This window comes from Lutra lutra, chromosome 5 (genome assembly GCF_902655055.1).
Source record: "Lutra lutra chromosome 5, mLutLut1.2, whole genome shotgun sequence".
In the NCBI taxonomy this organism is placed as follows: Eukaryota; Metazoa; Chordata; class Mammalia; order Carnivora; family Mustelidae; genus Lutra; species Lutra lutra.
The window spans coordinates 84426523-84451994 of NC_062282.1; positions in this window are offsets into that span (position 1 = coordinate 84426523).

Below are 25472 nucleotides of genomic sequence, written 5' to 3' on the forward strand. Positions count from 1 at the left end.
CATACAAGAACTTACCCCAAGGTCTGTCTCCTCTTCTCTGTGGGAATCTAAACGATAGGTCTGCTGCAAAGATCCTAGCATGGTGCCTTGAGCACAGTAGGTGCTCAAGAGATGGCAGTTTCCTTCTTTCTCACTCCCTTCTAAAGGACTAAGAAACCCTTTTATTTGTGAGCCGCAGAAACACCTTCACGACTTAAAAATTAATGTTCCAAGTCTAGGAGTGGGCAGCACATTTTCCCTCTGTGTCTTCAAAGAGAAGTGGGTCATCACCTCCGGCCTGAAATTCGGAGCAGAGTCGGTCTCCCCTCGGCTCGGTGCACCGCCTTTGCTGCACAAGCAAACCTGGGGATCGCCCCCAGCCCCTGGGCCCCAGCCCCTCTCCCCCGCCTAGCGCAACAGACCCAGCGATGCCTCCACCTCCTTCTCCATCGGGTGTCCTTTAATAATAAATGCCCTTATGCCATTACATTATATTGTGGGTTTTGAAAATTTAAAATACGGCTGATGCAATATTAATTGCCTATAGTGGTATAAAACACAGGGCCGGAGCCCAGCCGGGCTGCAGAGGAGGCGGCCCTGAGCGTCCCGCGCCGAAGTGAAGCGCTCCAGACAGACTCGCCTTTGCGGGCTGCAAGGTTTCCTGCAGGTAAGAGCCTTCAGCTTTACTGGCCCGGGAAAGAATCCGATATCCGCCTCCATCTCCTTTCTGAAAAGTTCCCTGCTGTGTTATATATATAAATATAAATAAATGAATAAATAAATAAATATACATTTAAATTAATAGCCTCAGAAGTTTAGAGGACTTTTTTTTTTTTTTTTTTTTTTTTTTTTTTTTTTTTTTTTAAGGCGAGGGAGAGATGAGCTGCCTGAAAGTTAAGATCTGCTCCATAACTGGACTGGTTGGGTTATGAGTTGACCCGCACCTCTGCGACTGGTCTGCTTCAGATGCCTAGGCTGCCCTAGCGCACTGGTATTTTGACCAGCTTCTACCTGCGGGGCGGGAGCTGCTGCTCTGTCCACGACGCGCCCCACCCTCTCCCACCCACTGAGTGCGACGGCTCGGCGCCGCTGCCTCTCTCCTTGGGCTCTCTCAGGAAGCCTCGGGAGCTGCGGTTTCTCGGGAATTGTGCAGTCGCCTCTGCGAGGCGGAGGCACAGACCTCTCAAGAGCGGAGGGTGGGTAGGTTCCAACCGGTTTGGGGTTCACATAGGCCTCTTTTGCATCCTGGTGGGCCATTTCCTAACCGTGTGACCTTGGGCAAGTCACATCACTTCTGTAAGCTTCTCTTGATGACTGCAAAACCTCACAAGAATAATTTTGAAGAGCAACTGGAAAACACTTCGGAGCAGATTTTCCGTTCCAAAATACCACCAACTTGAAACATTAACTGTCCTGGCCCAGCTGGGAGTTTCTTTAAAAGTCCAGAAGAGAAAGGGGGCTGGGAAGGGGCAGTGTTCAGGGCTGTTTGTATGGAAAGCTGCACCGGGCCTTTCAAGGTGGGATTTTGAGAATACTCTGTGGAGTAGGGAGAGGATTCTAGGCACTTGGCTGTCTGGAATTAGGGTCTGACCCGGAATGAGCATGACCCATGCAGAGCCCTGCATGGCTGAAGTCATGGGTTCCTCTTGAATCCTGGGCTCCTGGATTCCTGTGCAGATCTCTGGCCAGGAGTTTACTGTCTCTCTCTCTGTGCTTAAGATAGTATCAGTTTTGTTCACTGCTTTATACCCAGTGTCCAACTCAGGGTCTGGACCAGAGTGGCAGACAATGGGTATCTGTGAAATGAATGAAGGAATGAAGGAATGAAGGAATGAATGAGGTTTTTGTTTTGTAAAATGAAAGGATCCTTTCCAGCCCTGTCCTTCCTAGATTCTGGGCACCATAGCGAAGAAGAGACATCAGGGGAATGGGGGCAGGGTCAAGGTGATGATCTGAAGCCCCAGCTTCCATTCAGAGGCAGCCAGTTTCCTTCCTGTTTAAATTAGAAGAAACCTTGCCTCCCTCTGTAGTTATCATGGGTACAGAGGAGATGCTCTGTGATATGGGCCCTCAGAACCTAGAGGAGGAATCCGGGGAGAGGATCAGGGGGTGACCTCTGCCCTGCCGCATGTTCCTGAAACTCTCGGCCTTTGAGCCTGGGTTATTTTACTTTCTTACCGAGAAGGAAACAACTCTGGCTCCAGAGTAGACAGTCCTGGGTGGAAAACCTACTCCATCTTTTAGATGAAGTGCCTTTAACTCTCTGAGCCTCGGTGGTCTTATTTGTAAAGTAGGAAAAAAGACAATCTTTCAGGATTGCTGTGATGAGCATCACACAGGCTAGGGCCTGACTCATAGTAGGCATTAATGGATACTTAATCTTTTAAAAACATTGTTATGCTCAGAGAAGTGAGAGTTACTGTCACAGGGGCAAAATCAGGGCTTGGCCTCCGCTAGGATCAACATTTTCCCCTCTGGAAGCCACAGCGTCCATCTATAAAATGAGAGCAGCGGCACTGACTACCAGCTCTCCATGCGGTTGTCAGCGGTAAATCAGAAAGTGTACAAGTAATCTCTTTGCACACCGAGTGGCTCAGGAACCGAAGCGATCATGTAATTCGCTCTCCTGGAGTCCACGGTGTGAATAAGTTCCCGCTGAGAAGCTGGACCCCAATGGCGGCTCCTTGAACTCAAGCCTTCCTTCTTTGCGGAATCCTGGCAAGCAGCAACGTCTTGATTGTTGGAAGACTCAGCGCAGCTCTCCCTCCCAAGGAGTGGGCTCCAGTGAGCAGAGGAAGCGGGGATGGGGTCTCTGATTCGGTCTCCCGGGTTCTGCTCCGCCTTTGGACTTGGTGTCCCCAAGCGTCAGCCTAGGGTGACACTCGCTGACGAAAGCCCCTCCTCAACTGAAGGAGAGACTGAGGCCCGGAGAGGGGCGGAGGGACTTAGTGGCTCCTTCTACCCTAGATTCCTCTCTTCTCCAGTCCTGCTATCTTACTACCCTGTTGTATTTCTTTCTTAGTCCTAATCATTCCCTGACCGCACTCTGTTTATTTATTTAGCAGTAAATGCGCTCAGGGCCAGTACCCGGTCGGCACAGTACCCTTCCCCCACCCCCCTCCAGGAACCCAGCGCGGAGCCTCCCAGAGGGGCGCTTCACAAACGTTTGTTGGATAAGCGAATAATAAAATCTAACATGTATCAAGGGCTTCCTGGATGTCAGGTACTGTTCCAAGCTCTTTATATGCATTATGAATCTTTAAACAACACGAGCCGGTCCCATTTTAAACCCCATTTTACAGATGAGAACGTGGAGGCACGGAGTGTTTATGTAACTTGCCGGGGACAAGCTGTGACACAGCAATTTGGGGGAGAGCTGGCATAACACCCACTTCTTCGTCTCACCGGTCCCCAGGCGAGACCCAGCTCTGTCGGGGCAGGCGAGGGGCGGCCGCCTGGACTGCGGGCGGAGTAGACGTGTCGGATTTGGCTGAAGGTGCGGCGCGAGCAAAGGAAGTGGTGTAAGCCGACGACGTCCCTTGTCCTCGCAGGGTTTCGGGGCCCTCCACTGGCGCTGCGGGTCTCTCCCTCGTGGTTTCGTGCCGCCTCCCCAGTCTCGGCCACTATCGGCGTGGGTGCGTTCGCTCGTCTCCCACGCAACCCGCCCTCAGCTCCCCTCCAACCTCGCAGGCGCAAAACTCGACCCCAGAGCGCAGGGGCGAGACGGGCCGCGAGCTCTGCGCGCGCAGAAAGCCCCCTTCCCATCTTCCCTCTCTTCCGCCGAGCGGCGGGAGCCCTCTGCGGTCACTCCGCCCCGGCGAGCGGACGGAGCCAGCGAGGACCCCGGCAGACGAATTAGCCGCCCCTTCGATCGCTCGGTTCGGATCAGGTCAGGTTTCCCTCCGCCCCCCGACGGCGCTTCCGCACTCGCCGGGCTCCCAGGGCTCCCCTGCCGGGTCAGGGTTCGCCCGGCTCCTCCCCGCGCCTCCGGAGGGGGCTTCCTCTGTGCGCTGTTCCGGCTTGGGGAGCCCCCTGGACTGCGGGAGGTGGCGTTGCGAAGAGAGGGTTGAGCGGCCAGGCTCCTCCCGGGGTGTCCTCCCCATCCGTTGCTTTCCGTCTCCAGCGCGTGGAGGACTTGTCTCCAGAAAGCGTCAGTTCTCTCAGCCCTTTGCCTCAGTCCAGCATTGCCCAGCCTGACGCTGGAGGCAAACTGGAACCGAAGCAGCACTCTCTCTTGAGTTTTAGGATTCACACACAAAATCCTAGTGTTCATCTTAAGAAAATCAAAATTTTGTTGGACTTCTTATACCTATTTAGGACTGATGTTTTTACTTAGAATTACATAGGGAGGGACATCACCCTAATTTCAAGAAGTCTCCGGACGAATCCTACCCCCGATACCCTATCTTTTTTCTTCCACTCAACACGCCTTCCACCCATCCCACGCGCGCGCGCGCGCGCGCACACACACACACACACGCACACACACGCACAGGCACACGCACAACAGCCCAGCTCCAAAAACCCCTGCGTTTCCTCCTGCGACAGAGCCTCCCTATGCCTGGGGCTTTGCTAGGCAGCTCACCTCTTGGCAGATATAGTTAATGTCCAGCCCTCATAAATCAAGACCATAAAAAGCTTACTTTCATATGCACTCAATTTCTACCAAACCTAAACTAATTGCATAAATTCCTTTAGGCCACTCAGGGCTGCTCTCTGGGTTGGGATCTGATCAATTAGTCATTAGGCACTCCATTAGCTGGGGTTTAAGCTGCCTCATATAAATGTCTCCTGTCAATTTGCTTGTAATTGAATGAATAAAAAAGGTACAATTATTAGCACAGAGGATCAGAATGAGGAGAGGTCAATTTTATTAAAATATTCTAAAAATGTCTTAATCTAATAATAACAATAACAACAACAAAAACAACAACAATAATTGGAAGGCATTTAGACATGAGCCACTCCAAGAATCTCTCCATGTTAAAGAAAGATCTGGCCTGAGACACAGCAAAACTGAGTATGTGTCTATGCTCTGCCACCTTGGGAGACTAGTCTGTTCCACTCTTAGGGCCTTAGTATTTTTACCTATAGGTTGGAGGTGATTTTTTTTTTTAAACTACTTTTATATTTTGTCAGAATTAATTCACGCATATAGTTAAAAATTGAACACAGGGGGCGCCTGGGTGGCTCAGTGGGTTAAAGCCTCTGCCTTGGGCTCAGGTCATGATCCCGGGGTCCTGGGATCGAGCCCCGCATCGGGCTCTCTGCTCAGCGGGGAGCCTGCTTCCCTTTCTCTCTCTCTGCCTGCCTCTCTGCCTACTTATGATCTCTCTCTGTCAAATAAATAAATAAAAAATCTTTAAAAAAAAATTGAACACAGAAAGACAATTTGACTAATCCCCACCCTCAGCCACTTTTAGCTGTTTCTTTTGGAAGTTAATTGCAAATCTAAATTATATGGTTTTCGTACTATTTTTCTCCTTCTAAAGTTGAGAGTTTGTGTCTTCATGTTTTGATTAAATAATACATGATTCAAATTCAAAAGAACTACAAGATTTGCAGTGAAAAGCCTTTCTTCCACCCTTGACCCAAAGCTAGCCAGTTCCCACTGTTGAAGGCAAGTAACATTATCCATTTCTTGTGTACACTCCAGAGAGATTTTATTGGCTGTCATTTTTTTGATTTGTCATTTTTAGTCATTGTGCACTAATTTCTTGCTATGGTATCAGAGAACTAAGAATAATAATAATCTTGAATAATCTTCCATACCAAGAAACCTTGGAAGTTTTATACAAAAATCAATAATGAAAAAATATGAACTGGATGGGCAGTTGAAAATTCTGGGGTTTTTTTTTTTTTGGCTAAAAATTAATTTGAAGATTCAAGATTCCATGATATATAAAAACTGCCTACTCACAAACATAAAGAGTGTTTATGGACTGATTTGCATTCTATCCCATCTCCTTCCAAATAGAATGTAAAGCAGCCTATCTGTAAGTACGATGGGATCAGTGAGCCCGTTTTTTGCCTTAAGAAGAGTTTTTCTGTGGTGTGTAATAGCAGTGATGGGACTGGAGAGAACATCAGTGACATCATTTAATAATCTACCTAATTCCAGCCAAGCTCCTGTGTGTGAAGGAATTACTAGCGTCAGAGCGTAAATTTTATCTCTGACAGCAGTTGAAGGTGGTGATCTGGATTGACTAATGGGCGATGTACAGGGAACCATTGTTTCGGAGGCAGGATTGATTTGTACTGAGCCTTGCATACTCTCTCAATGAATTTTTTTTGTAGTGCAAAGCGTGGATTGAAAGATTTAACTAGGAGAATCCTGGTATCTCTGGTCACCATACAGGCCACAGGGTGCAGTGGGAAGGAATCTGAAATGTGCACAGAAAGGTCTGAGTTCAGGCACGTTGTTCTATGTGTTCTTGGCAACTCAGCTCACTTCTCAGTGCCTCAGTTTCCACAACTCTAAGGTAGGGAACTGAATTCGGTAGTAGTTCAATTTTGGTGAGGATTCATGGACTCCTTTGAGAATCTGAAGAAAACTATTTCCCTAACCCAGAAAAATGTAGCTCTGTACAGTCAGGTTTTTTGCTAACTTCTTGAAGGTTAACCATGTATCTGCTGGATTCATCCCATGAATTTATGAGTCCCAGATTAAGACCCCCTGGAACAGGTCCTGTAACGGCTACTCTTCATGTGGCTATCTGAGTATATGGTCAAATACCCATAAGCATGGAAACCAGTGTAGCAAACTGGGAAGAACTTTACTGAAGGTGAAAATAAAGGGTCAGTTAGAGTATGAGCCAATTGTCAATAAAGAATCCAAATGGCTTTGGCAAAATTATTCTTCAGATCAGTAGTCTCCCAAGAGACAGTGTGGTGGAGTGAAAAAAGCCTACATTAGGGGTCAGAATCTCGTGTTTTTGTTTTTGTTTTAACCAGTCTGCCAACAGCTAGAATTGAGATTTTTAGCTGGTGGCTTCCCTGCTCTGACCCTCTCTTTCCTTTCTTTCTTTCTTTTTAAAAAGATTTTATTTATTTATTTGACAGAGAGAGAGAGGATCACAAGTAGGCAGAGAGGCAGGCAGACAGAGGGGTGGGGGAAGCAGGCTCCCCGCTGAGCAGAGAGCTCAGATGTGGGGCTCGATCCCAGGACCCTGAGATCATGAAGTGAGCCGAAGGCAGAGGCTTTAACCCACTGAGCCACCCAGGCACCCCGACCTCTTTTCTTATGGGTAAAATGAGAAGCGGCGAGATGACTTTCGAAGCTTCCAGTTATGACATTAGTGAGCTTGTGTGTGTAGACACTGGCATGTCTTACATTTAATATTTGTTTCAGCTTATTTTATTTTTCTGTCTTGCTTTCAAAAAGATAGCTGTACAATCAAAGTAGAATTGGAAGGAGAGGTTGCCAAGTGTGGTGTCCGCTGGGTTCCCAGCACTGAGGTTCTAAAACCATGGGGCAGAAACATAACCCCATGTCCTAATGAAAAAATAAAAACACCAACAGTTTGTAAGTTTAAAAATTAAAGGTGGGGGTGGGGTAAAGGAGGCAGGATGAAATTAAAACATTTTGTTAGACTAAATAGTCCTGGCTCAGACAAGCCAGTTCATCAGCAGGCCTGGGGAGCCCCAGTGAGGAGTAGAGGGACCAGGAGGTGGGTGGTTATAGGCTGGGCAGGGTAGTGTGTGCCCACCCCCCCCATGCCCATTCCAGTTTTGTCTGGAATCCACAGATAAGAGAATGCTGACCAGGGCTCCAGAGCTTCATTTTTTTCCCCCTCTCTGACTGGGGACAATGCTCGCAACTGCTAGCTCACTTAGCATATGAGGGGCTGTATGGTCACGGGGTTCATGTAAAATGATAAGAACATCGGCCACCTTCAACTCTTCCGGCTCCAACTTCCTGAAGTTTCTCTGGTCCTATAGACTTTCCCCCCCAGTTTTATTGAGAGATGATTGACAAATAACATTGCGTAAGTTTAAGGTGTACAACATAGTGATTTGTTATGCTATTGAGCTATTGAAAATAATCACCACAATAAGACTAGTTCACACCCATCATTTCACATAGTTACAATTTTTTTACTTATGGTGAGAACTTTTACAATCTCCCCCAGAGCAACTTTTAATATGTAATACAGTTTTGCTAGCTATAGTCATCATGTTGTACATTACACCCTCAGAGCTTATTTTATAACTGGAAGTTTGCACCATTTGACAACCTTCACCGAATTCCTGTGTCCTATAGTTTTTACTTCTCAAGTTTTTCTCCCATAGTATCTTTTTTTTTTTTAAAGATTTTATTTATTTATTTGACAGAGAGAGACACAGCGAGAGAGGGAACACAAGCAGGAGGAGTGGGAGAGGGAGAAGCAGGCTTCCTGCCGAGCAGGGAGCCCTAAATGGGGCTCGATCCCAGGACTTGGACAGAGGCTTAACCCACTGAGCCACCCAGAAGCCCCTCTCCCGTAGTATCTTGATATTGCTTATGGCTTTGGGTTGGATAGCCCTCTGACTTCTGGTGTGATTAGGTCTTTGAGAGGAAGATCTGTATCTCTTGTCACAGTAGGGTTTTTCCATCACGAGAAGAGTTTTAATACTATTTCCTCAAACACTTTACATTGTCATTGTTAGGCACATGAAATCCTAGAATATGAAGGGAGAAGAATTCATGGAGATTTTCTGGCTGGTGGACATGATGTTCTATTTGTAGGGGTCCAGGAATCTATATTTTTCACAATCTGTCCAGCTGACTCTGCTTACATGCCTGGATTTAGGAAGATGTTTCGTATACTTTTTCCCCCACCAAAGTGCCCCACATTAGAGTTTGGGTATATAGCCGGAAACCCAAAATTACTTTCAATGCTTGTTGCATTTAAGGTGAGATAAAATTTGCCTCCCATTTCACAAGGTATCAGTGATTCTTTTTGCCCTCCCCACCATTGCAACGTTAGTTTACTTAAGGAATTAATTGGGGCAGCACCCAGAACCTTTGGTGTAACCACACCCTGCACAATGATATGTGGCTCATAAGAACCAGTAGCTTAGATTGCCAGCAGATTCTAGTGCAGCCTCTTTATTAAAAGGCAAAAAATGAGACCTAAAAACAATTTAGCAGGTGTATCACAAATAGCAGTAAAATAAGCAACAAGTCTGAAGACCACTTTAGCAAGTACTTAACAAATTTTGAAATTAAATCTATGAATGAGCTATTCTTTTTTTTTTTTTTAAAGATTTTATTTATTTATTTGACAGAGAGATCACAAGCAGGCAGAGAGGCAGGCAGAGAGAGAGGAGGAAGCAGGCTCCCCGCTGAGCAGAAAGCCCGATGTGGGGCTCGAACCCAGGACCCTGGGATCATGACCTGAGCCGAAGGCAGCGGCTTAACCCACTGAGCCACCCAGGCGCCCCTCTTTTTTTTTTTTTTTTAAGATTTTATTTATTTATTTGACAGAGAGATCACAAGCAGGCAGAGAGGCAGGCAGAGAGAGAGGAGGAAGCAGGCTCCCCGCTGAGCAGAGAGCCCGACGCGGGGCTTGATCCCGGGACTCCGAGATCATGACCTGAGCCGAAGGCAGCGGCCTAACCCACTGAGCCACCCAGGCGCCCCTGAATGAGCTATTCTTACTTATAATAATCCTCCCATCCATATCTCTCCCCGCAAAGGTGAAGGGAGGAAAGGAGGAAATTTTAGGGTACAGTGTGTTCCTAGCTTAAAAGTACTGCTCCTTCTAAGATGCTCTACAGACCTAGGTGAAGTACTTATAATAAAACCCATATTTTATTTTTTAAATTTTTATTTATTTATTTATCAGAGAGAGAGGGAGGGATAGAGCGAGGACAAGCAGATGGAACAGCATACAGAGGGAGAAGGAGGCTCCCTGCTGAGCAGAGAGCCTGATGCGAGACTCCATCCCAGGACCCTGAGATCATGACGTGAGCCAAAGGCAGAGGCTTAACTCACTGAGCCACCCAGGCGTTCCTAACTCATATTTTAAAAATGAGGTATCAGAACGATTAAACAACTTGGTCAAGGTCACACAACTATAAATTATAGAACTTAGGAGTTAAACCCAGAGTTATCTACTTCTAGAGCTGGACTTGCCACTATGCCATGCTTGCTCCTGTAGAATAAATTGGACTTAAATTTTTAGGGGTGAAATCAGAAGGATTTTATGTGAAAGAAGCTTAGTCTTGTTCAATGGGGCACAAGGGGGTATAATTAGATAAGAAATGAAGTCACAGAAAGAAAAATTTCGTTTCATACAAGGAAGAAGCTCTGGCAGTCAACATGGTCCAAGGAGTGAGCTGTGCTGTGAGCCCCTGTCCTGGTGGATTCAAGGAGAGATTTCAGAGAGTGACTTGGGGGGTGGGGTGGAGGGTGGGTTTCAGCATCAGGTGTTTGGTTGAATGAGATCACAGCTCATTCTGGTCCAAAAGCTACTGTTGCTCTGGATGTTTGTTCATTCTTAGATACCTCTAGTGAAAAATATAAAGGGACTATCTCCTCCAAAAAATGTACAACTTCCTTAAAGGAGCATAGAAAAGAAATGTTATTTTAGTAGGTATATCACAAATATCAATAAAACAAGCAACGAGTCTGAAGACTACTTTGGCAAGTACTTAACAAATTGATTTATTATCGTTTATTATATATAATAATGTTATATTAATATTTAATGTTATTTTAATATTTTTATGTTATTTCTATATATTATGTTATTTTAATATTTTCATTAAAATGTTATCTTGAGGGGCACCTGGGTGGCTCAGTGGGTTAAGCCGCTGCCTTCAGCTCAGGTCATGATCTCAGGGTCCTGGGATCGAGTCCCACGTCGGGCTCTCTGCTCAGCAGGGAGCCTGCTTCCCTTCCTCTCTCTCTGCCTGCCTCTCTGCCTACTTGTGATCTCTCTCTGTCAAATAAATAAATAAAATCTTTAAAAAAAATAAAATAAAATGTTATCTTGATACTTTTAAATGTTATTTTAATATTTTTATTATTTTAATATGTTTTTAAATGTTATTTTAATATTTTTATTCTTGCATTTGCCTTCTGGAATGTTGATACATGTACTTGAAGCTAATAACAGTAAAAACAGGCTCGGCTTCTTTACCAGCTTACCATATTAGAAGAACTCAGGGTCACTCAGCCTCCGTCTCTAGTGTTATCACTGAGAGTCACTAGAGACTTTGAGGGAATGGGAGCTGTCATTGGAGGTTTGTTATTTAAACATGGTTTTGTAGGGGGGCGCCTGGGTGGCACAGTTGGTTAAGTGCCTGATTCTTTGTTTTGAGCTCAGGTTGTGATCTAAGGGTCCTGAGAGGGTGAGGCGGGGGCCCACGTGGAGCTCCACACTCAGCTGGGAGTCTGCTTGAGATTTTCTCTCTGTCCTTTCTCTGCCCCTCCCCCTATTTCCCTCAAATATATAAATTAATTTTAAAAAAAAGGAAAGAAGACCTGTTTAGTAGAGTAGGGACTAGACTAGGGGCTGTGACTGCCTTTTGCCCACTGGCGCAGCTTTCTCTTCTCTTCCATCTTTTCCTTCTTAAGGAAAAAAAAAGCTTCTTTTCCTTTGTTCCTTCAATTCTTTCCCTCCCAGTCTCCTTTTCTTGTCCCCAGTCACAGTGTGCTAGTGCTTGGGAGGACTGGTTACTGTTTTTCAGTTTCTCATTTGGACCCTTCGTGTCGTGGAGGCAACAGGCTATGGAGGCCATCCGTGCTCCCAGCCAGGGCTCACCTTCCAAAAGGTAGACCAAACATGCCAAGTGAAGACACACCAGAACCAGAAAAGGTGTTTTGGGGGACGTCAACATCTGATATTTTTAAAAAAAGCATCCTAATAGTCAAGTTCGAATTGTGTTAGACTTCCTGAGGCAGTGTTTTTAATTTCATATGGGCAAAGGGTAACAAAACATTAAGTTCTTAAAGCTTCTAAAGATCTTCCTTTGACCCAACATAAAATAAATACAATTATAAAACTGATCATGAATACCCTGAACTGTGCTTTTTTTTTTTTTTTTTTTCCATTCTGTAGCACAGGTTGATCAAGAACTAAAGAAAAGTGGGGGGTCTCTTCTGATTTCTGTTTTTTTGCCTGGCTTCATTAGAAATTGCTGAAGTCTAGAAAATGATAGAAAGCTTGGGTGGCTCAGTGGGTTAAGCCTCTGCCTTTGGCTCAGGTCATGATCTCAGGGTCCTGGGATTGAGCCCCGCATCAGGCTCTCTGCTCAGCAGGGAGCCTGCTTCTCCCTCTCTCTCTGCCTGCCTCTCTGTCTACTTGTGATCTCTCTCTTTGTCAAATAAACAAATAAAATCTTTTAAAAAAATAGAAAGAAAGGAAGAAATAGCTGAGGTCTAGATATATAATGAATTAAGATAACAAATAGGTCTTATGTTATTACTCTGTGACAGGTCTTGCTTAAGGTGCTGGGGACTCAGCAGAGAACTTGAGGTTCACTGCCTGTCCTCATGGAGCTTATACTCCTACCAAAGACTAGTGATTGCGACTAGTCTTTGGTAGGAGTATAGGAGTCCTGGGACTCCAGAGCCATTTGTTTGTTAGGTATTAACCAAGTTAATCTGACCTTTACCTGTCTGTGGTTCTTGGGAGCCAGTCCCAATCTTTCTGACTATCTCTGTTAGCATAGTGTGTGGTGTATGAATACTCACCTCCTCCTTCCTTACCCCTCTGCAGAGAGAAAAGTCATGGAAGTTGAAAAGAAGACACCAACAATAACCCACAAACACTTGGGACCTAGCTGAACATCAGTTGGCACCAAGTTGATGGTGCTACACCATTGATTTTTTTCAAAAACAAAGATAAGAGGAAGTAACAGCTGGAGAGCATGGTGTGTGCTCCTGGCAGTCACAGTTGGCCACTCTACCAACGAAGCCACTTCCTCTATCTCCTGTTTTGGGAGCCAGATTGCGTGATCCAGATTTCATGGGGCCCCCCTCTGTGTACATGACGCGTTGAGATGGACACATCTTCTCTAGAACAAACCAGCTACTGACCGGTGTGCAGCTGGACTCTGCAGAGCTTAAGCCCAGTTAAAATGATTTCAGAGGGTGGGAGGGAGGATGAGAAGAGCCGCTTCCTTTCTGAAGGATGAGAGGTTTGATGCCAATGAGGCAATAAAGTGTATGTCTAGGAGAGTTAGTGAGAAACTATGTTAGTTAGACATCACGTGATGTTCATGTTCCTCCCGGGAGTCACAGTAAGATTTCTTTTCTTTCAAATTTATTTTTTTTTAATTTTTAAAAAAGATTTTATTTATTTATTTGGCAGACAGAGATCACAAGTAGGCAGAGAGACAGGCAGAGAGAGAGAGAGGAGGAAGTAGGCTCCCTGCTGAGCTGAGAGCCCAACGCAGGACTCGATCCCAGGACCCTGCGATCATGACCTGAACCGAAGGCAGAGGCTTTAACCCACTGAGCCACCCAGGTGCCCCTCAAATTTATTTTTAAAGTAAAAGTTATATGTGTCCATAATTTCAAAGTTCAAGTAATTTAGCAAGGCTTGGCACGATTATACATATCCTTGCAGACCACCTCCCCGCCTCCTCCAGTTCTCGGGGCGATCACTTTCATTCCCTTCGGCTGGATCTCTTGCTGTTGACCTCACTGTCTCTAAATACCATGTTCATGTGGCTACCTCTTGTGTGTTCAGTGTCCAGGAATGAGGTGAAGATTTAGCTGTCTCTTGTTCCCTACCCTAATTTCTGCCCCTTTGCCATTCCAGAATAGATCTTAATTTTGGTTAGATCAGTATTCAGTGTTCATATGTTTTACTCTCAAACAACGTTTACTGCTGAGCCACGTAAGAGGGTATAGTTCCTTTTCCTTTTCCACACCATATTTTATTTTTCTTGGCATTAGTAATTATTGCTGTTTCCTGTTTTGTTTTCTCTTTTATTTAGGAACCCCAAACTCTCCCCATGGACGTAAATCTTGTCTCAAGACTTTTGAACACACCAAGTGTTCCATCAGTTTACTCTCCTTGAAGAAGACATTTAAGTCTTGGAGCTTTCTGACTTGTCCAGGATGAAGCAGTGGCTCTCTACACAAGCTGAAAGCTGTCGTCCTAGGGGCCCCCTTTGCCATCAGCCTACAGATTGTCTTTTGGGCTGAATCCTCTGTTTTCCAGAATCAGTATCTTTTCTTGGGTTTGTGCCTCATTTAGGTGGCACACATGCTCCCTGAGAAAGACTGTGATGGAAATAGCTTTTTTGGAAAATCATCAGGTCTAAGAACGTCTTTATTCTATTCTAACACATAAATGGCTATTTGACAGCTATAGAATTCTAGGTTGGAATTAATTTTCCCTAAGCCTTTTGAAGAGTTTGCTCCATTGCTTTCTAGCATTTGGTGTTGAAAATGCTGAAAATTGGAAAGTTCAAGGCCATTCTCATTCTCAATTTGTGTAGGAAACTTATATTCTCGCTCTGGAAGCTTGTATGGTATATTTTTAAAATTTATTCTGCTGAGGCGCCTGGGTGGCTCAGTGGGTTAAAGCCTCTGCCTTCGGCTCAGGTCATGATCTCAGGGTTCCTGGGATGGAGCCCTGCATCCATCGGGCTCTCTGCTCAGCAGGGAACCTGCTTCCCCCCTCTCTCTGCCTGCCTCTCTGCCTACTTGTGATCTCTCTCTCTGTCAAATAAATAAATAAAATCTTAAAAAATAAAATAAAATTTATTCTGCTGGGGCACCTGGATGGCTCAGTTGGTTGGGTGACTGCCTTCAGCTCAGGTCATGATCCTGGAGTCCCAGGATCGAGTCTCGCATCGGGCTCCCAGCTCCATGGGGAGTCTGCTTCTCCCTCTGATCTTCTCCTCGCTCATGCTCTCTCTCACTGTCTCTCTCTCCCAAATAAATAAATAAAATCTTTAAAAAAAATTTATTCTGCTGAGCAATTTCCATCTTGAGATTCACAACTTTCATTCTTAGAAATTTCCTTACATTATTTCTTGGAAACTTTCTTTTTTTTCCCCCTCTGTATTTCTCAAATGCCTATTGTTTTGATACTGAGCCATCTGGATTGGTTCTCTGATTTATTTATCATTTCTGTACTATTTTTCTCTTTTTGTTTTTGTTTTCTCTTTCAATTTATCCTACTGTTTTCCTGTTTAAAAAATTCTTTTTTAAAAAAGATTTTATGTATTTATTTGTCAGAGAGAGAGAAACTGAGCAAGCATGGAGAGTGGCAAACAGCGGGAGAAGCAGGCTCTCTGCTGATCAAGGAGCCTGATGTGGGACTTGATCCTATGACCCTGGGATCATGACCTGAGCTGAAGGCAGATGCTTAACTGATTGAGCCACCCAGGCATCTCGTGTTTAAAAAATTCTAACATATTTTTGCTCTTAATTTTTTCTTATTTCATGGATGCTATCTTTTTAGTGATAGTAGCTCTGAGTTATATTCAATTACATATCTAATATTACTAATCATTTCTAAATTTCTTCTTTCCTCGGTGTCTGTTTCCTCGAAAGTGTTTTTATTTTCAATATTACTGTTATGGTCTCTGTGCCTTGATATTGTTTGATTAGGTAAAAGGTTTACTGGAAGCTCTGCACACATAAATTGGCTTTGTTTACTTGGGTTTTCTATTTAGAGTGACCTGGTTGGGCTGCTTCCTTGAAGAGTCTCCAATGCTAGTTTTTTTGTTTGTCTTTCTTCTTTGGATGGGTTAATTCCCAGAGAGGGGGAATTGAGAATCTCTCAGTATCCCTTTGAAGCATCTGTGTCTGGCTATTCATGTTCAGGGTGCTGAGTGAGAGAAAAGGGAAATGATTTTCAACATTTAGAATGTAAAATTTTATTTAATTCCACTGCTTTCAATATAGTTTCCCACCCTTAACTGTGGCTGGTGTTCCAAATAGAGTCACTTAAAAAAAAAAAAAAGAACCCCACATTTTTCTCTTTTCAGTGCGCAAATCACCAGCGTTCTGTGGGGTTTGGATGAGGCCGTTCCCCAGCTGGGCCAAGTTGTTGTGGTAGCTCTAACTGCCCATCTGGAGGTCTAACTGCTTTTTAAACAAGCTCTCTGCCAAGTCACCGGTTTGCAGCCTCATCTTAACTCCCACTTTCAGAGATATGAGGTACTGTCACTTTGCAAGTCTTTTAGGGAATTTGCTGGGCATTTTGGGTTCGTTCTCAACTCTCCCCTCCCCCCCACCAAACTTAGGATTCAGCTTTCTTGACTCTGTTATCACTTACCTCTTGCTTGCTCTCCAGTTTCAAGAAAAACCTCTTTTTTTTTATTTGTCTTTGTTCCTGTTCTCTTCTCATAAGCCATGTAGGCTTATGCTTTAAATATCCTTTAATCATGATTTTAAGGCCAGGTTCTGGGAGAGAGGGGGCTGAAATACATGCTCAGTCTCCTATTTTAACTGGAAATCTCCAGAGCAGAGATTCTGGACAAAGGTCCGAGGACTCCTGGTAGAGTCACACATGTGCTTTGAAGGGCATTTTTGTATCCCTTGAAACTGTATGCAAAATTGTGTGTCTTTATGTGTATATCCTCACCCTTACTGAGTCTGGAGTCTGGAGCTTTTATCAAATTTTCAAAGCGATCTGTCCTCAAAATCTAGGTACCGTTTCTCCAGAGGCCAAGTATATATTACATTGGGAAGAAGGTGGCATAAGCTTGAAGATATTCAAATTTAGGGAAAGATCAGGCCAGACCAACTTTTCAACCCTGCTAACGGTTGAAGGTTCAGTCACTAGAGCAGAACAATCCTTGAAGACCAATTCATTCCTACTCATAGTTGTTGTCTGGGTCCTAAGAACCATGCATTATGCCTGAGACATGTTAAAAAATCAGAGGCAGAAAGTAACTGGTGAAACCTTTGAGATGATTCTTACAGAGTAACAGACCCAAATGTCAGAAAGTCAAGTAAATGAGAAAATGAGCCACCCACAGGGTGGCAGAGAGTGGTGCAGATGGCGGTGAACCGGCGGGCACATGTCTGGCCTGAAAGGGGCAGAAGGTACCCAGCATAGCCCATGACTGCTGTGTGGGAAAATGAGCCCCAAGTAAGCAAATCTGTTTTTCAAGAGAAGCTGGAAATCTAGGTTTCTACAAAGTGATACGATACCTACTTGTCTCTTCTTCCTTAAAATAAAAGTTAAAAAAAATCATGTAGAGACCCACCTCAACACATATTCAGGCCAGATTTAACTTCCAGACCACAAATTTGTGGTATCTCCTCTGCTCTAATCTTCTTTGGCATACTGGGAGCCCAGAAGAAGGATGTTTCCATGTCATTGTTGCCCAAGAAAAGGATCTAGATTGGTTCTTGGATCTCAGAGGGGAACCTTGGGTCTTCCTATATAAAAGGTGGACACTGGTGGCATGAGAGAGAGAGAGAGAGAGAGAGAGTGTGTGTGTGTGTGTGTGTGTATGGAAAAGAGAGAAAGAAAGAGGGAGAGACAGAAAGGGAGGCCGAGTGTAGGAGGAAGGAAGGCAAGACTCTCGTGAAGAGATAAGATGAAGAGACAGAGTTGGTTTTGGCCCCAGTAGCTCTACTTCTCAGAGTTTGATGGAAGGAGTTATACAAAATAGGGGGATAGGGTGGGTGGAGATTGGGTGGGCAACACTGCTGTGTAGTTTTAAGATATTTTAGGGAAGTCCAGTGCTCTCTAATAAAATTTCTCTAATTATGAAAATGTTTTCTGTATCTGTACTGTCCAGTATGGTAGCCAGTAGCCACATGTGGCTACTAAACACTTGAGATGAGACTAATGCAACCGAAGAAGGGAATTTTTAGCTTAATTAAAATTTGAAAGCTTCCTGTGGCTACTGGCTACCACACTGGGCCAGGCAGGATGGACCAGTTATCCCAACATGCATTATGTCTTCCTTCGTGGGTGGCATGTGGATAATTATGACAGAGAAAAATGTCTATTTTTGTAGCTACACCCATCCCTACACACACACACACACACACACACACACACACACACACACACACATACACACACACACATACACACACACCCTGAGCCCATGATTTCATGGCTACAGTTGCCTGGCTGGGATCAAGTTTAAAAAGGCAGTACATTTAAGAAAAATGTTTAGGAAACATTTTTAGTAAACATATTTAATAAATAGTATTTAGGGGGTATATACATAGGCAGTTATCATAGAGGTCATGCAAATGACTGAAGTTTGGGAATCAAAGATCTTTATGGATATTTACCAAACTGTGCTCCACATAGCACTGGTCACTCATGTGGTTTCACAGTAAGAAGTATCCCACTGACAAGTTAAATCAGTTTGGACAGTTTTCAAACAACTCTGTTGTTGCTGTTTAACTGCAGAACTTTTCAGAGTCTCTTATAAGTCAGAATGAATGTGAATCTCCAGGAAAAGGGTGTAGAATATAGCATTTCTAACACCTGTTGTAAGAAGGAAGGACTCCTGTCCTTTTTTTTTTTTTTTTCTCCAGGGCATCCACTGTTTTGAGGGATGTTGCTTAGAACCTAGTTGGGAAACAACATGGCCTAGTTTTTCCCTACAGATCAGAAAGTAAGTATTTTAGGCTCTGCGGCCATACAGTCTCTGTTGTAGGCACTTAACTCTGTCATCCCTGTACAGAGGCAGACATCATACACCAGCTAATGGCCATGGCTGCATGCTTAGAACACTTTGTTTACAAAAATAGGCAGCAGGCCGGATAGAGGAGGCAGCACCACAGCAGATAACCTTGCCACAGTTCTGCCAGCCGCTAACCTGAATTTGACCTCATGACCTTGAAAGTGGAGAGAGTGGGAAAGGCATAGGCTTTGGAATCAGGAAGATGGGCTTGAACACCAGCTATGCTATAGTAGTTATGTGACCTTAGGCAGGTACCGTGGCTTAGCCCTTCTGCCTCTATCTGGAAAACAGTAACTAACACGATTGAATATCCGCTAGGTGCCATGCCGGCACTCTACCAGGCTCTGGGCAGACCGGCGAGATGTCGGTCCTCATGGAGGCAGAAAAGTATGACAGACAGTAACTGCCAGGGTTGGAAGTAACCCTTTACTTGGGGTAAAATGTGGAAATATACTTCAGCTGAAGACGTTTTCATTTACTGGATCCTTACCATGAGCCAATCACCTACTCTTCCTAAATGTGTGATGTCATTTGAGATAAATACGTTATCCACATTTTAGAAGTAAGAAAACTGTGGCACAGAGAAGCTAAGTATCTTACCTAAAGGCATACAGCTAAGAAGGGGCCATTAGGGACTTTAGGACCTTCTGACACCAAATCCCCTGTTCCTTCCTTTACACCCTACTTACCTTACCAGGTAGGCTGAAGCTCGAGTAAGAACACAAGTGAAATATGCTCAGACATCTAGTAGGTGCTTATCAATGTCAGTCCTTCCCTTGGAATCCCGCTCCTCTGAGTGGAATCCTTCAGGGTGACTTTCCTGGAATCTGAGAGTTAAGCTGCTAGAGAGCGGGCCCCCAAGCCTTTATCCTGGAGAGTCCTGTGGATTTCTACATTGAAATAAATGTAAGTGAAATGGAAGAATCTACCCCTTTCTTGACTGCAGGCCAGCAAATGGGTAAGAAATAGAGATCAGATCAGGGCAGGAAGACATTAATCCCTCTCTGGATTTCCAGGTGAACTCAACAGAGCATTTTCTTCCAGGGCCAAAAACGACTGATGGGCTAGGTCTCTTAAGACAGGTGTCTGAACCCTGCATTTCTCCTCAGCTCCCTTTCCTATGCTGGTGTGCTCCCTGATATCCTGCTCAGCATCTCCTGAGAACCGGTGCCTTAGAGATGAAAGCCAAGAAAATGCAACAAGCCATCGGCGGCGCTTGCTCAATTGATTTTTACACAAAATTTGCCTTCATGCACGAAGGATGGAAAAATGATCCCATAAATAATGGATAACAAAAACAAATGCAGGGAGGAAATCAATAGTCACACACTTGATACCGTAGGGAGATGGGAGAGGAAAATATGGAGGCTCTTCCAGCTAAACGGCCCCCCAGGGAACCCCTTCCAAGCACTTCCTGCTGGGGAGGGAGAGGCACATCTTGCCCTAGCCAGTCTGCTGAATCCCTGGGGAGAGCACCAGGAGTGGGGTGTCTTATGGAGCTTTTGGCTTTCCTGGGTCTTAGTGAGGTTTGGGCTTCTTCCAAAGTTTCAGAGTCCACCTCGGGGCATTGGAACCATCTGCCTCTCCAAGATCAGCCCGGTTTCTATGTACCCAACCTGGGTACATGCCCTTGTACTTTTCCGGAGCTGTCCTTGGCCTCAGGAGCTCCAGAGGGCTTTCGGAGATGTCAAAAAGGCGGCCATGCCCTGTCTGAGATTCCTCCCTTGTTCTTTTCTCAGCAAGATGCGCCCAGAGCTGGTCACTCACTCTGGTGGGACAAAAGCCCCCAGAATGGCATGGGGAGAGGGCTTTGCATCCTGGTTCTCCCTTGGGCTCTCCCTGTACGGTTCTTGGCAAGTCATTCCATCGCTCTGAGCTTTCGTTTCCTCATCTGTAAAATGGGCCAGGCAAAATCTCTAAAGCTGGTAGGAGAGGATACACTACTTTATGTGTATACAGAGGCTGGCATACAGTAAGTACTTAGAATAAGGTAGGCAGGGGCGCCTGGGTTGCTCAGTGGGTTAAAGCCTCTGCCCCCGGCTCAGGTCATGATCCCAGGGTCCTGGAATCAAGCCCCACGTCGGGCTCTCTGCTCAGCGGGGAGCCTGCTTCCTCCTCTCTGTCTGCCTGCCTCTCTGCCTGCTTGTGATCTCGGTCTGTCAAATAAATAAATAAAATCTTAAAAAAAACTAAGGTAGGCAGAGTCACCCTGTCTGATGACAGCTGAAATCTGTGCCATATGCTCACTTCCGCTGCCTTCAGGGCTTCGCTGTCTTGTGACTGGCCAGGGGCCATAGCTCCTAATTAGTCTTCCGGCCTCTTCTCTTTGGTCCTCGCTCCTCATAGTTGTCCCCTCTCTGAAAGGCATGTTTGATGATGTCAGACCTTTTTCTGGTTGTTGTCATCAATTTTCCTGGTATTCAGTTTTTTGACAAGGTGGTACGTTCACATGGCTCAGGTCGAAGATGTGAGCATTCCTCCTTTGCTTTCTCTTCCCATCTGTCCAGCAGAGGATCACTTTCTTTTATATATTTCCAGGGAAGGTTTATCAATTATAAGCATATATATGTGCTTGTAAATATGTATTTATGTATATATATCTCCATGGGTTCTTTTTTTCTCAAGATGGTAGCAGACTATGCATACAGGTCTACACTTCTCATATTATACTTATATATCCTTATGCTTATTCAGTAGATAAGGGGTTTGTCAGGAGATAAGGATTTGCTTTTTTTAACAGCTGCCCGCTGTATTCCATTCTAGGGATGTACCAGCATTTATTTGACCCATCACTGTGAGTGGAATTGGGTTTTTTCTCCCCCAGACTTTTGCTTTTATGAGCACAGTGGTGATGAGTGACGAGGTACATGTGTAACTTCCCAATACATCTCTAGAATCAATTACTGATGTGTAATTGCTGGGTCGAAGGGGATGTGCACTTTTACTTTTGCTAGATATTGCCAATTTGCTCTCTTCAAACGCAGCCAGCGGTAGCACGAGAGAGCGCCTCTTTCCCTCACTTTGGCCCACCCTCCCGGGGCATCTTCATGGATACTGTGTCCCAAACATTCAGAAGTACCAGTGTTTCCCATCATGTCCTCCGATTTCCCAGCGCCATAACTTTCACCCGCTCCCCCTCTGCCTGGGAAACGCCATCATCCTTCAAGTCCTCCCTTGATGCTACTTCTGTGTTGCTTCCCTGTGCTCCTATGCGGACTCCGTCAGTAGCTCCTTCCTGTGTTCTTCCACACCACACCCCGTTTATACAGCGCCTACCACACAAGTCAGATCTGGTTCTGTGCTTCTTGTCAGTGCGTACTCATCTGTGTATCCTCAGTGAGAACTGGGAGCTCTGAGTTACTATTTACTGGACGGACATGCAAGATACTACCCTAAACTCGGTCAGGGAAACGATGGGGAAAAAAAAAAAGCAGGATCCCTACTCTCAAGGAACTTGCAGGATTTATTAGAATTCTCTGATTCTGGAAAAAATGGGCACTTGGTCATTTTCATAATTTCTGTTGATGTCCCAGAATTCACATGGACCGTGCAGTGAACAGAGGTGAGGGAATGTGTATGTGCCCTTGAGAGAAGACAACACACACACACAAGCCCATCCCCATCTTGAATGTTTTCCTCCCTCCCTCCCACCTTCCTTCCTTCCTTCCTGGGAATGACTCCCAGAATATTATGGAAGCTATGGTGTTTGTCACAATCGGGCAGCTCACCTCTGGAAGAAGTGAAGTCTAGAACATACCATCTTGGCTGCTATCCAGAGATCAGGAAGGTCTCCACTGCCAATGCAGTGTCCAGTCCGAGCACTGGACCACTAAGACCACTGCCACTACCACTACCTCTGGAAGCTGGAGATGAGACATTAGCATCTCTATACTTTTTCTTGACCATTTGAAAAGGGAAGAAGGATGGATGGAAAGAAGGAAGGAAGGAAGGAGGGAAGGAAAGAAGAAGGAAGGAAAGAAACCTTCCCTCCTTCCTCCCTCCTTCCCTCCTTCCTTTCTTTTAGGAACAGGTGAGGGAAAAAAATGGCTTTGCCAAAGTGAATGGGAAACTTTGAAATATGTACATGATAAAAACACTGTCTTACTCTGCTTCTAAGAGGACATATTCTACTATAAGACCAGATCAGATAGACCTGAAGAAGAGAGCAAGTACAGTTTACACACACAAGCCCATCCCCATCTTGAATGTTTTCCTCCCTCCCTCCCACTTTCCTTCCTCCCTCCCTTACTTCCTCTCCCCTTCTTTCCGTCCCCCCCTCCCTTCTTTCCTTCCTTCTTTCCCTCCTTTCTTTTAGGAACAACTGAGGAAAAACTGGCTTTGCCAAAGTGAATGGGAAGCTTTGAAATATCAGGTACATGATAAAAACACACTGTCTTGCTTTCTGCTTCTAAGAAGACATATTCTACTATAAGACCAGATCAGATATCTCTGAAGAAGAAGAGAGCAAGTGCAGTTTACAGACCAAGCCATCACAATAAGGTAAAGGAAAAGTTACAGGAAGGAGAAAAAGTGGACATGAGAAGGAAGCGAGTGCTGCAAAGTTAAGCAGGGGTATGCCAGGACCAAACACTTAACTAGAAGAGAATTTTGAGCTGCTCATTCTCTTGACTCCCCGATTTGAAACCCCAAATCTATCAGAGGAGCTTGATCCTTAATGTGGATTATTATTTTATAAATTATTAAGAAGAGCAATATCTCTCCATTTACTGAATGTCATAACAAAAGAGATAGGAGGAAAACCAAGACATAGCCTACCCAAAGAGCCTAGCATTTGGACAGTGTAAAGTCACTAAATAATTCAGCAGCTATTTGAAAGTATAGTGTTTTGTAATTTCGACAGAACCATCTTAGTCTGGCTCTCTGTAGCACAGAATTTTAAAAAGGTGTTCGCCTTCATGATGATCTATTTCTAGGAGAAATGGGAGTCGGGTGGAAACGCTGGTCAGGAGAGAGAGGACTGTCTAATTAGAGAGCCTTGTGTTTACTCTGATTTTAAACTTTCATGAGACTGCTGAGGGTGAGTTCTGACCAGCTTCTAGTACTGTCTCTGATTTCTTTCTCTGCGCCCACACGCTGGTGCTCTAACTAGACACATCTGTGCCCCGTATGCCCATGGAGAGGACAGCCACTGCTCGTGTGGCAAATGTCGCATATTGCCGGAAAGACGAACGGAGGAGCCAGCCAGGGTAGCCACCTTAACTCTCCTAGTAAGGTTGGCGTGCCTGGTCTGGCTGGTTCGGAGCAGCTAGAAACACAAGCTCAACAGCACCTGGAAGACGCTGCACCAGGGAAAAACAGGGATGGGGTGAGGCAAGGGGCCTGAGGGCTGATCTCACACAAAGGAACTAATTCATCGCTCTGGGCGTGGTTTTATGTAGAGCTGACCTTACTACAGGGAAGATTTCAGGCTGTTCGCTGGGGTCCATAAAATTAAACAAAGCGTTCAGAGCATGACAGAAGGCAGGATAGCGTTATAGATAAGAGAGCACTTGGGTTAGTCTTTAAGTCCTGCCCCTCCCTGGCGGGACCATGGGCAAGTGCATCATCTCTGTGTGCCTCAGTTTCCTGCCCTTGAAGGCATGGATAATTATGATGCTTACTTCCCACGGTGGTTGTTAGGATTTCAGCAGAAAATAACATGGTGTAGCAGAACAATGCCTGGCTCAGGGTAAGCGCTCAGTATGTATATGTATCAACTGCTCTTACTCCTTCGCCCTTAGTTCCCTTGACCCCCGAGAACTGGGGTAGGCATAGTAGCTAGTTACAGAGAACAGAGCTCTGTGTTTAATGTGGCTATTGAGTGAGGGCCTCTGCAAGTACTTATTGGCAAGACAGACTCCTGTGGATGAGTTATGTAAGTGGCATCCCAGAGGTCCCGGCATGGATGCAAACCAATTAAGTTAAGCACTTACCGCAATCACAACTGCAGCTCATAGGTTTAAAAGTGGGAAGAGAGTTTACGTGAACTTGGCTTTGCAGTACTTCGCTTTGTCAGATCTATTAGAAATATAGCCCGTGATTTCCTCACTCCTGTTCTAAATTCTGGAGTACTTTTTGTCTAATGAAGTATAGAATTCTGGGTCTATTTTTTACTAGCTATGCAGTCTTGTACATCTATTTATATTCTCTTAAGAGAGTATAATTTTTCTTATCCATTCAATTTCCTTATCCGTTAGAAAGGTTTTAGTACAAACTAAAATCACCCTAGCAATTTTGAAGCACAAGGATCTACTATTGGGAATTAAGTACTTGTAGAATTGTTGTAAGGACTGTAGTTGAGCATGTAGGAATGACACCAGGATATTATGGAAGCTATGGCCTTTGTCATAATCGGGCAGCTCACCTCTGGAAGAAGTAAAGTCTAGAACATACCATCTTGGCTGCTATCCAGAGATCAGGAAGGTCTCCACTGCCAATGTAGTGTCCAGTCCGAACACTGGACCACTAAGACCACTGCCATTACCACTACCTCTGGAAGACGGAGATGAGACATTAGCATCTCTATACTTTTTCTTGACCATTTGAAAACAGCAGCCATAGCAGAAGATTACCTTTCACTTCATTTCTGCCTTCCAAAACTCGCTCGAGTACATCTACTTTATGAAATATCTCTCACATCTAGAACCCTAGCTGCAAGGGAGTCTGGAAATGACCTATTAACTTTCCAGCCTCTTAAAAGCTTAAGGATACTGCAAAGAAGATGGAGATTGACGTTGAGTACTGACTTAACATATCCAGGCCAGAAAATAAGAGTAGTAATGATGTTATGGAGTTATTGTGGGGTTTAAATAAGGTAATAAAATGATTTTAAGGCTATGTAACAAAAAAGTAGGCAATCAAAAAATTAATGATTTCCA